Here is a 13,026-nt window from a genome sequence, read left to right as displayed (position 1 = left end):
AAATGAAATTACGGAAAGGAAGAATCGAAAATTAAAGGAAATGATGAATACCTTACCCATAAGTTTTGGTTTACTACAAAACTTGTGGGGGTAGCTATTCTTACGGCTATCCGAATACTCAATAAAGTGCCCGTAGTAATACACTTTCAATTACATATGAAAAATGGAAAGAAAAGAAACTCAACTTGAAATATTTCAAAGTATGGGGGTGTCTAGTGAAAGTTCAAGTCCCTATGCCTAAAAGGGTGAAAATAGGACCTAAGACTATGGACTGTGTATTCATTGGATATTCTAAAAGAAGTAAATCATGTCAATTTTTGATTTATAAATCTGAACATCCGGATATCAATAAAAATACTATAATTGAATCAGATAATGTTGAGTTTCTTGAACACATTTATCCGTATAAAACTGAACATGAGCAGTTTAGTGAAGGGTCTAAACGACCTCGAGATGAACCAAACGAGAATGTACTTAATGATAAGAATTCAAGGCGTAGTACACGTCAAAGAATTTCAAATTTCTTTGGATAAGATTTTGTGACATTCCTTCTTGAAAATAAGTCTCAAATGTTTAAAGAAGAGATGTCATCTTCAGACGCTCCTTTTTGGAAAGAGACAATCAATAATGAGATTGATTCAATCTTGAGTAACCACACTTAGGAGTTGGTTGATCTTCTTCTAGGAAATAAATCTCTAGATTCTAAATGGATCTTCAAAAGAAAATGAAAGCTGATGGTATACTATAGACATATACAAGGAAAGACTTGTAGTGAAAGGCTTTAAATAAAAAGAAGGCCTTGATTATTTTGATACATACTCGCTTGTAACAAGTATAACGTCTATTTGTATGTTAGTTGCCTTAGCGGCGGTATATGGTCTTGAAATCCATCAAATGAATGTGAAAACAACATTCCTAAAGGAAGAATTGGAAAAAGAAACTTACATGGAACAACCTGAGGGTTTTATGGTTCTTGGTAAAGAAAAGAAAGTGTGCAAACTTGTTAAGTCACTTTATGGACTAAAATAAGCACCCAAACAATACGTGAGTGTTGCACTTCAAAAGAATGAACGTGAAAGTGACTCACAGTTGGACTACGAAAGTGTTGAAAAATTTTATGTATATCATGAATTGTACGTAATCAGATATAGCATGTGCTATTAGTAAATTGAGTTGGTACACGATTAATCCCAATCAAACTCATTGGATAAAAATGAAAAGAGTTTTGAGGTATCTTAAGTATACTCAAGCCTTTGCTTTGCATTATAATAACTATTCATCGATCATTGAAGGATATAGTGATGCAAATTAGATCGCGCAGATCGAATAAAGTAAAATTCACGAGTGAATATGTATTTACGTTAGGTGGAAGAGCAGTCTCTTCAATAGCATCCAAACAGACATGTATTGCCCGCTCTACAAAGGAATCTGAATTTATCGCGTTAGATAAAGCCAATGAATCCAAAATTCCTTGAAAATATTCCTTATTGGCCTACATCTTTGACACTAGCATGTATACACTGTGATAGTAAAATAATGATAGGTAGGGCAGGGAGCATGAAGTATAACAGTAAATCTCGTCATATAAGATAGAGACATAATATAATTAGAGAACTGCTTTCTAGTGGAATTATCACTGTTGACTATGTGAAGTCAAAGGATAATGTATCGGATCCACTTATAAAAGGCCTATCTAGAGAGAGAGTTGAGAGCTCATAGAAGGGAATGGGTTTGGGGCCTAGTACAAGTTAGCATGGCGGTAGCTCTACCTAGCAGACTAGAAATCCAAGAATTAGGTTCAAGGAGATCAAACAAAGTCGTGACTGACGGTTCAACATTGTCAATATACTCAACTCATTCTCATGATGAAGACAATGTTCAAAGAACAAGGATAAGGCTTATGGTTTGAAGCTTTTTAATGGTTTCTAAGTTTGGCAGGTTTGACCAAATAGTTTAATCTATAGGACTAAATGTTTAGAAATCACCTATGTGAAGGTGAATTGGAAGTTGTTTCAAGGAAAATGTTAGTAAAGGCCTATTCTCTACGCTTTCATGAAACTACGACGTGTTCATGGCTGAAACGAACAAAATCATGAGAACCATAAATGATAAAAGGTTGGTTATGTGACTTGTGTTGTCTAGGGGTACATTAAAGTTCAAGGGTTCAAAGATATCAAATCTACCGATTGACCGAGTGCATCCGATGCATGTTAACTACGGAAAGTTTAAAGAAAAATCTACTTATCCAGATGCAATTAGTCTTTGCTTGTTGATCACACACTTATCCGTAAATATTTTGTAAAATAGCTATTCTCCATTCATGTGAGTGTTTTTTGGATTTTTAAGAGGCGTGAATGGACAATGAATAGGCGTTTTTCTGAGAAGACACCAAGAGAAAGGATGCAATTTGAATAGGCACTTTTCAAATTGAATGGTTATGACCTTTCAAATGTGTTATGACTTTTTCGAAGAGTTGCACCTTTATGAAGGGGTGCACTTTTCTGAACCATTATTTCTCTTCATGAAGCAACACCTTGATGTCTATAAATACCTGAATTTTTCCTCAGGTAAAAGAAAATCCTTTTGAGTTGAAAAATAACAATCTTCTTCTTCTAAAAATTCTCATGTGAATTATCAAATCGCTGAGTGTGTTTGAAATTTCTGAAAATTTGAGGTACTGCTATTTTTAGAAAGAGAATCATTTTATCCTGGGAGAAAAAATTCCATAACCTCAGGTACTTGAGGGAAATAAATTTCTTAAGGACACACCGTGCATTCGATGGACTTAATTCTATAATTTTCTGCTTAATCTTTTTTCTTGAAGTTGATAAACACTTCATTTGATAGTTCATTTGATTATTCATTTGGACTCGTATTTGAAGTTGTTGTAACTTCATTGTAGTTCTTGAAAATTGTTCTTAAACTTAGTATTGAATTTTAGGTTGAAACATATAAATTTTTGTACCCGAAATAACATTCTTATCACATGTTTGTTACATATATTTAAAAAAATAACTAAGACGACTCCGCAGTGAATAAATATATGATCAAGCCAGTCACATGAACCTTTTCTCCTCTTTTTCCTTTTAAGTTTTTAAATTCTGTCTCAGATCTCATGTTGAGGTTTATCAGTCTTTTTTAAGTGATAATTTAGATTTTGATATGTAATATGTCGATATGTGATAACGCTCAACTTACAAGTCAATTTAACCCTACATCTATCACTCAAAATTCAAACACGACGCTTTCCCCTTAAGAATGTCGTAACTTAGTCTATCATAGGGAAAAACTTACCCACATCATTATTAAAAGAAATGAAAAACCAAAAATGAAAACAAACAGCTCACAAAATTTCCATGTTTCGCGCGTACTAAGTTCAAGTATTTCAAACCAATGAATACACACATAGGTAGGGCCACACCCTTAACTATAAGACTTGTAGTGACCTCACTATGCAATTTAACACAAGAAGGGTTAAAGAGCTCCCTGAAACTACATTGATAACCATGTTGAAAGATGGAAAGAGAGGCATGATCACGGCCTGATTGGTGCCATCGCGGTGTCGCGATCGCGACACCTTAGGCCATCTGCTCCTCTATTTTGCCCTATTTTTCTGTATGGCTGCTACACTTCAAAACTTGGTTTTCCCTTGTTTTAGGCTTCCAACCTGCCTCAGAGCACCTACAAAACATTGGAATTTCATGATTTATTCAAAAGTAAAAATGCAACTTATGAAAACGATGGGTTGCCTCCAATCAAGCGCTTGATTTAACATCATGACATAACACTTCTTTAATCCTTATTTATGTCTCCACTTAGAGGATTTGAACTTTTTTCCTAACTTAACATCAAACTTTTGATTAGGCTCCTTGGGTAAAGGTGGGAATAAGCCACTAGTTGAACATCGGACGTTGTGCTCCTTGGCCTACAAGTGTGGGGCTCTTGTATGCTCTTTTAGAATATCAAACTCCAAAATGTAGGGATGGTTCTTCTTCTCCCCATGATCCTCTATGTGCTTAGGTAGATGAACTTTCATCACATCCTCTAAGTATAATGTTGAAACATGATTTGAATGAGGTTTATCCCTTAGTTTCAGAGTTGGATCCTCATTAGCATCATTGTCTCAAAATGGACTAGAGTCGTCATAATTAATTGGCTTGATCTCTTCTTTTGAATCCAGCACCATTTCCTTGACTCAACATCTTCTCTCACTTTTGGTTTGGTTAGTTGGGAAATCATCGAGGATTTATCTACATTGATCTCATTGTGAAGGGTAGGACCACTTGTGGTATCTAAAAGATTAGCCTCCAAACCCACTTCCTCTATCTTTATGATTTCCGCGTCACATGCCCCCATGGATTGATGCATGAGATGTATATCATGCCCCGTTATATCCACCCGATCCAAGATAAGTTGAAGCATTTCTTCAACACTATTATATCTGGTGCTTTGTTCTTCCTTTTTATCATTATAAGACCTGTCAAAACCATAAGGTGAACTAGCACTTGGGTTAGTATAATAAGGGGAGAGGGCATTTGGTCAATTTCTCCAATGTCCATCGCGACCAGCACATAAAGAGCAGTCATACTCCCAATGGGATCGAGATGGTTCACACATCTCTTTTCGGGGAGCATATCTACAATCTCGCGGAAAGTGGGGTCAATCGCAATACGGACATGGATCATCAAGATATGATTTCCAACTACCAAAGTCCTAGTAGTCCCAAGATGCCATAGTAACAAGCAAACAAAACTAAAAATCTACCTAACAAACGAAACAAAAGGGAATGACAAACAAATATTTACAAGTTTGAATTTAAGCAAGTAAGCTAAAATTCCAAACTTACTTAATACGCCAAATTATTTCCTGAAATCGGCGCCATTTTTTTTATAACGCTCAACGTATACGTCAATGTAAGTGCAAGGTGGTCGTCATCAATATATTTACCCAAATTTAGAGTCAGGGTCGAATCAACGAGGAACAATGTGAGTGACAATCAAGTTACTTCGAAATAATAGATACAAGTTAAATCCAAACTAATGTTACAAGAAGGTAAAATGGGGGAGATAGGTATCTACACTAATGTTTCTTTTTGGGTTTTTCTAGTGTAAATTTTTAGGCTACGAATAATTAGAGTTTTAACAGGTATGCATGGATCTTAGGATTATGCATTACTAAGGAAGTGATATGTGGGTGTTAGCAATCAACATCAATTTAGTAAGTCAAATATGGGTAGGTTTGGTTATAAATTTTGATGCTAGTCTTTCAACAACACACCAATATAGATGTGTTCAACAATGGGTATATAGAAATAGGGATGCCTACATTGAGGTTGTGGTTATCAATTGTTGAACACGCCTATTAGGTATTCAAAAGAATCAATGGGTGAGAGTATATAGATGTGTATCAAATATTGTAGAAATATGAATGTATTGTATTGACATTGTATGAATGGTGTATAATCTTGTACTGATATAATATAAAAATTACCTAATCTATCGATATCGATATCTATTTGACAATCATGCGTGCCCTCCTTAATAAATAAAAGTATAAGGAAAAAATAATTAAAAAACATATATATTCATTTTCCCACAAAAAGAAGTGTAACAATTAGAAAAAGAAAAAAAGCTTTAGAAAAAAGAGTAACAAAAAAATTTTAACAATGAAATTCTTTTTAAAATAACATAGAAAAAAATAGTTAAAAAGTCTTTTTTTGTAAACCATTTTAACATACGTGCTTTGCATGTGTGTAAAGACTCCTAACTTTAGTTAAAATTGTTTAAGAGACTCTTACATTTGTATCGTAACCAAATTCACAGACTCCTAACTTTAGTTAAAATTGTTTAAGAGACTCTTACATTTGTATCGTAACCAAATTCACATAAAAGTATTAGTTGTCTTCAAAGTGGAGTTTGATACAATATAATGCTCTACTTTCATTGAAACAAATAATTAATAAAAACATTTAAAACCTCTCACTTTTAATGGTAGTAAATAACTTTTAATGGTAGTAAATATATAGAACTCCCCTTTTAGTTACTATACATTTGCTTTAATTTGTGTGGTTTTCTTTTCTTTTTACAATTTAAATTGTGTTAACTACAAAAAAAAAAAAAATTAAAATATACTTTTTTATCATATTAACAAGTGAAAAAGTGTGACTAATAATAGTTATCATATAGTTTTTAAATATTATAATTATAATTTTAAAATATTAAGTTAATCTAATTTAATTTATCTTCAAAAAATATTTAAAACTATTGCCTAAAAACCATTAAGATTAAGTTTCTAGTAGAAATAGTATTAAGTAATTATAAATAGGAGTCTTCTCATATATTTAGGAGTCTTTCTATATATTTTTCATATATTTATTATAGTCAATATTCAATATTATAAATATAATGATATTATAATTGGAAGAAATAAGTGAAAAGACGATTTTATCTATTTGCATACTTTTAATGAGGACAAAATATTGTAGATTTAAATATGTACACAATAATTTCTGATTTTTGTACACATTTATTACTCATTGACGTCCTCTTATAACATATAAATTATGTTATTACTTAAATCAATAAGGACTAACTTGAATATTATTTTAAATAATATTTAAGGACTAACTTGAATATTATTTTAAATAATATTTTAAATAATTTTAAAAGTTAAAATAAATATAATCTAAACCAAGTATCACAAATAGTTTAAATGTCAATCATACAACATGTAATCATATTGAACATAAACCAACATTAAATTTGACAACTACTCACAATATATAGATGATGATGAAAATTATAGAAAATGAAGTTAAGAAATTCTCAGAAATAAAAATTATCAATTTGGAAGTGTGAATTCTTTCGACATGACAATAATAGTCTTTTCTTTGCTCTTCTTTCCCAAAAATTAATTTTTCTTCTTATATCCGCAATTCATGGAAAAAGAAGAAGTAAGAACTTTAGGTCCAAACCAAATAAGAACATACATATCATCAATTGAATGCCACATACAACTCCAATGAATTATAATTAGAAACACAACCTTCTAAGTCATATAACAATTGATTATCATCATCTGATCCACTTCATTCCTTGGCAACATAATTGCGTAGTTCTCCACTTTTTTCCAACAAAAGGTTCAGCAGAAAGCGAAAAAACTCAAAAAATATGAGAATCAATTATTAATTTTTAGCCTATGCAAATCAAAAAATATGAGAATCAATTATTAATTTTTAGCCTATGCAAATCACATAATCATAGCAACTGACATAAAAAATCATCCTATCATTATTAACTAAAAGAAAGGAAAAAAACTAAAAGAAAGAGAAAAATAGACCACATTGAGTGCACAAAGAACAAAAATAAGTTGAATCTAAATCAAATAAAAAAGCAAAGGAAGAAGAAAAAATAAATACATATTATATTAATGAGAGCTAAATTTTTGTTCACAAAAAGTTAGTTAAATTTAATTATATAAAGCAATATTTTAATTGATTTAGAAGTGTGATAAATATTAAAAATAAGTTGAATCAAAATCAAATAAAAAAGAAAATGAAGAAGAAAAAATAAATGCATATTATATTATTGAAAGTTAAAACCTTCGTTCACAAAAAGTCAGTTAAATAGAATTATATAAGATGGTATTTTAATTGATTTAGTAGTGTATTAAATATTAGGAGTTTTTACTTCTTTTAAACTGGGGGGCGGGGCCGTGTTAGCACGAACCCAACATGCTGCATGAAAAGAATAATTGTAATGCATCAATACATACAACAAACTATTTTCTTTATCGTATACGTCAAGGAGCCAAATTATACAAGGGGTTATGTACATTTTATTTACATAGATAACAATATATGATATATCCTTGGCTTGAGATTTGAAATGCGCAATCATATAACTGAAATCTGTTGCATAAAATTACGAAGTGTTAAAGTGTTTTAATAACCATTTTCTATATGAAAATGAAAGAATAGGAACAAAACGTTTACAAGCCAGTGAATATATACATATGTAAAAAGCAATAGCTTAGTCATGATTTTCACTAAGGACTCAAAATATCATGAAGTGCTCAGCCCATGCTTACATGAAAATAATTTTATCATTGCTTCAAGACAGAGAACAGCGAAAAAAAAAACATTTCTTAAACTATGCAACTGAAAAACATATTACAAAATACCTTGGAATTTCACAACCATGAGTTTCTATCTTCACTTTTTATAATCAGTATCAGGTCTACCAGTCTTGGTATAAGTAACAACAGCTACAACCCTAAACTAAAATCACATTTATTCATAGCAAAATGTTGACTATGAAACATAGATATTTTATCATCTTTGTCATCTAACCATGTAAGTTCTTCCAACTCATATCGTGATAAAATCACATAAACTAAACTCAAAGTAATAACATGAAACAACAAAATGTGTAACAAAAATGAGCTATTTGCCATTAATACAATGTTGTAATTTTTTTGGATAAGGTGTTGGTGTTATGTATGGAGTTATATTAGCTTTTTCTTGAAAAAAGTTAAGACACTCAAGGTAATAACAAGAAACAACAAAAGGTGTAACAAAAATGAGCTATTTGCCATTAATGTAATGTTGTAATTTTTTTGGATAGGGTGTTGGTGTTATGTATGGAGTTATATTAGCTTTTTCTTGAAAAAAGTTAGACAAAATGAGTTGAATTTTTGCCATGTCTGGCGGATCAAATGAGCAATGCTTATGTAGAATCGGTGAGGATGGTAGAGTTGATGCGTAAAATAGCAGCAAATTATATAAGATGGTTACTTAAAAAGGAAGAAGTTAAATTTCAAATCCCATATTTCATAATATCATAAAGGAAACAATACCTTGTTTTGGAGGATTTTCATTGTCAACACAAGAGTATCACGCATTCTAAAAAGAAATAAGAAAGCAGTAACTTAAATTGAATTATCAAATAACAAAGAGAAGCAAAATCTGGTTCAACGGTAATATAGTAACTAAGGAAACAATAAATTCCTAAAACCAAATTCTTGGGTGACAAACAAACCCATGAACACAAGCACCAAAAGAAATAACAGTTGAGTCTCTTCTTTTAAAGCTCCCTCTATGGTGTATACAATTTAACACCTTACCTAAAAGTAAAAAATAAAGAAGTGTGCACTACTTAATATGAAATAAATTACAAATATATAAGCTGAAACATAGGTGTTTCTAATACTCTAGCTACAGATTATAAGAGATAGAATAATTAGGAAAAGCACAATGGGATTATACATATAGTTGCTGATTCACTCTTTTTTTGGACTAATTTTTCATTTTATTTGAAAAATCGAGTTTATATTAATTTAAATGGTGACGACTCTTTAGGTGAAGTTCTGGACTATTAATTACAGAGCCTTTTTTCATGCCTCGGTAGGCGATAAAAAGTATCACCAAATTAACATGAGATAGAAAAGTGTTATTTTTGGCTTACCTAACAGTGTAAGGAGCCATTTTATAAGTAAAAACCTTTATCAGACTTCTCTTCCAACAACAAATGGTACCTCTTGCGATCGTGAAGGCAGTTGATTAACAAGACGTTCAACATTCAAGTTAAAAAATTATTTACAAAAACAACAGATGCAACCTTTGAAAAATTAATCGTTTTATCATTCACGAAAAAAAACTCCACAAACACACAATCGGCATCTGCGCCAATAGACATTGTAGGAAGCAGCAAGTAGAAATTGAAGATTTTGCCACAAAGAAAAAAGATAATCAAGACAACCATGAGGTGTAGGTGCAAACTACCCCTCCGAAAAAACTAACAAAAGGTGTGTTCAACTTCTACTTAAATCATATATTGTTTATTTTTCCCAAAATTTCACGGACGCTATTTCTTGTTAACAGCACTAAATTATTCTGGACGCCATAAAGAAATTGCAGTTGTACATAAAACATATCCAAGGTGCAATTACAGTATAGCAATGTTAAAAGAGATTACGCTATGTGACTAACAAAGGCGTATACACAGATGAGGGAGAAAATGCATCACTTGAACTGTCGCAACAGAATAACAACTAGGGAGTACCGTGGATTTTGATTCAACAAAAGGCTTCTCCATATACCATTTTCAGAGAAAAACAGAAAGCTAAACTACACCTACAGTTTATCTTATCATATATCAGTTGAAAACAATGTGTATTTTGGCAACATGTTTTGCCTTTCTTTGAATTGTACCTGCTTGTTTTTCTGTATGGATGTATTTTCATTGCTTTGGAACACCTATGTTATTTTTGAAGTGTTAAAGATTTGAACTTTTTCTGTGGAAATGTTGAGATTAAAATTGATTATTAGCAGTATTGTTGCTTCTTTATCTGGGTATGAAGATTTGACTCATAGTGATATTTATTCCATTTGGTTTGCCAGGGAGCATCTGTGTGAATGTAAGAAGAGTAACCAACAAAGAAAATACATAAATAAATTGGAGGATAAGTCAAACACATTATTATCAATATATGGAGAAAAGAAAGCAACTACCAGGACCTTTTACTTCAGTGGTTACTTCTTTTTAATCACTACAATATGAACTTATTAGTATACCTATTATACTACAAATCTTACAACATGAATAGAGATAGAATTCTTAAAGCGTTAAAGGGCTCAAGACATGATAAAGTTTTTCCATGGAAAAGCACAATATCTAAAGTATAGGCCAAGGAAATAAATTTACAACCTACTCTTCATTTCATAGGACAGTATTCATTCGACTTGAAATCCAGATAAAAATGGGAGTACCCTCACAACGAAACTGTATACTCCTTCGAAAGAGCAACTCAAACTTCTCCCCAAAGGAACAACCCTTTTTTTTGTTTTTTTCTAAGACAATATCACATCCATAAAAGTTTTACAATGTGTTCATAACACCATGGGCAATCATCTGCCAGAATATTTGTTCCCTGTTTAGGTTTATTAGTATGGAAAACTGGTATTCCAATCCATTATGCTTAATGTTCCCACTTAATGGTAGTATGTCAACTATTATTTGAAGTTGGAGTAATAGAACAACATACCCCATGTGATTCCAACAAACGGGGTCTAGGAAGGATAGTGTGTACACAAACCTCACACCTATTAGCTGTTTTCGATAGAAACTGAAATATTTTGAACTGAAAATTTGAGAGTATTTTTCTTTTCTAGATTTGTAAGAATTTGAATGCTCAGTTGCTTCTTTTACCTGAAAATGTAATCTTTCGATATAAGCATTTGAAGATGGTAGTTCTTTAGCTGGCAATGTATATTTACTTGCATGCATTGTTGTAAGCACTTTGCATAATATATTGGTGGAAAAGATTTTTTTTGTTTCATGGTTTGACAGGGTACTAAAGGGAGGTTTTTTCAACTTGGATTCTGGAGTTATAAGAATCTGGAAATTGGACACTTCGAAATTCTCTTGTTGTGTATTTAAACAGTTTTAACTTCTGTTTTAGAAGGTAAAATAAAACACTTCCTCCTATTGAACTCACATCGACAACATTCAAAATCATGTAAAATTAATAAGCCAAAAAAATACAAAAAAATCCCCCTAACAAAATAGACACAATACTTTAGTTGCCAACAGCAACTCAAAATTCCCAAAAAGATTCAATTTTTCACGACGCAGATGCTAACTCACTAACGTCGAACCCTAATTAAGGTACACATCTCCCAAAACCAAAACAACAGGGCCTAACACTATTCTCACTACGGTTGAATCCTAACTAAGCTGGCAATCTCCCAAAACCATAAGAAAAGGGATAAAAAAAAGTTCCTCAAACAAAACACACCCAGTGCCTCAATTGCGAAGAACAACTCAAAATTCCCAAACAAATCCAATATTTCACAATACATACACTAACTTCACTAACCTTAACCCTAATTAAGCTTACGCTTCATCGCATACATAAAGGAATTGTAAAATAGAAGCGGATGATAAAAATTTGGGAATGCTGAAATTAATTGGCCTAAAGAAACATACCCGGCAGAGAGCTAGCACACCAACAACAATTTATTTTTGCTCTGTTGATTGCTGTATTTGTATGCTTATTATTAGTACATCACAGGGATGAGAAAGAGAAAGAGAAAGAGAAAGACAAGGACACGTATTTGATGGAGGGTGTGTAATTGCCATGCGTGTATTAAAGCTGTAGCAATTCATCAGAATATGACGTGAAATAACAAAAATGTCCTTTCATGGACTTATACTTCCATGACCAAAATACCCTTCTTTTTATTGTTTTGACATTAAGATCACATGTCAAAACCATCACTTATATATTATAGAAAAATAGAAATAAGTAAATAATTATAAAAGATAGTATTTTAATTGATTTAAAAGTATAAAATAGTAACACTTTTACATATTTTGAAAAATGAAAGATTACATATATATATATGTATGTATGTTTACCCGCACGTGTGACATTTGATTATTTAAATTAAATAATTTTATCTACTGCAAAAAAATTTAATAAAGTGTAAAAATTCAAATCGATCTTCAAAAATCTTTCACATTTTAATATAATAATGTAAATATAAAAATATTTGCATATATATATTACCACCAAAAGTTCCAAGTGGACGGATCATCATTTTTACATTTGCCATATAGTTTCGCTTTCCCTTGTTATCACAGGTTAAGAGAGACGCATCAATTTGAGTCATATTTGTATTATGACTATTTATATATATATATAACGAATTAGCTGACCAGTTAAGTAGACTACAGATCTTTTCCTGTTAATAACATATGCATTTTATTTGTAAAATTATAGAGATTTGGCCCCATACTTAATAGAACCTGGAAGTCATATGGGCAATTTGTCTTAAAACTTTCCCACGTAGCCTTTGCAGATTCTCCTAGAAAAATTTCTAAATATTTATACATTGTTTCTGTATCTGTTTCTGTATAATGTCTTAAGTAATCTGCAGCTACTATTCCTTTCCATAAGTCTATTACTGTATCCCACATTTGGGGATCATGTGCTGCTATATTTAGAATTTTACCTTTACTACCT

At 31.5% G+C, this 13,026-nt stretch overlaps 1 long non-coding RNA gene across 1 annotated transcript; it reads right to left on the bottom strand.

Annotated features, from left to right (window-relative positions):
• Positions 1-6,821: 6,821 nt before the first annotated feature.
• Positions 6,822-12,139, bottom strand: LOC124888487. Its single transcript, XR_007046774.1, has 2 exons — positions 11,988-12,139; positions 6,822-8,902 (listed from the first exon to the last, which is right to left on the bottom strand). It is a non-coding gene; the product is annotated as an uncharacterized LOC124888487 (long non-coding RNA).
• Positions 12,140-13,026: the final 887 nt, after the last annotated feature.

Source organism: Capsicum annuum, chromosome 11 (genome assembly GCF_002878395.1).
Source record: "Capsicum annuum cultivar UCD-10X-F1 chromosome 11, UCD10Xv1.1, whole genome shotgun sequence".
NCBI classification, from domain to species: Eukaryota; Viridiplantae; Streptophyta; class Magnoliopsida; order Solanales; family Solanaceae; genus Capsicum; species Capsicum annuum.
Note: the sequence above shows the minus strand (reverse complement) of the source record. Positions and strands in the feature narration are given on the sequence as shown.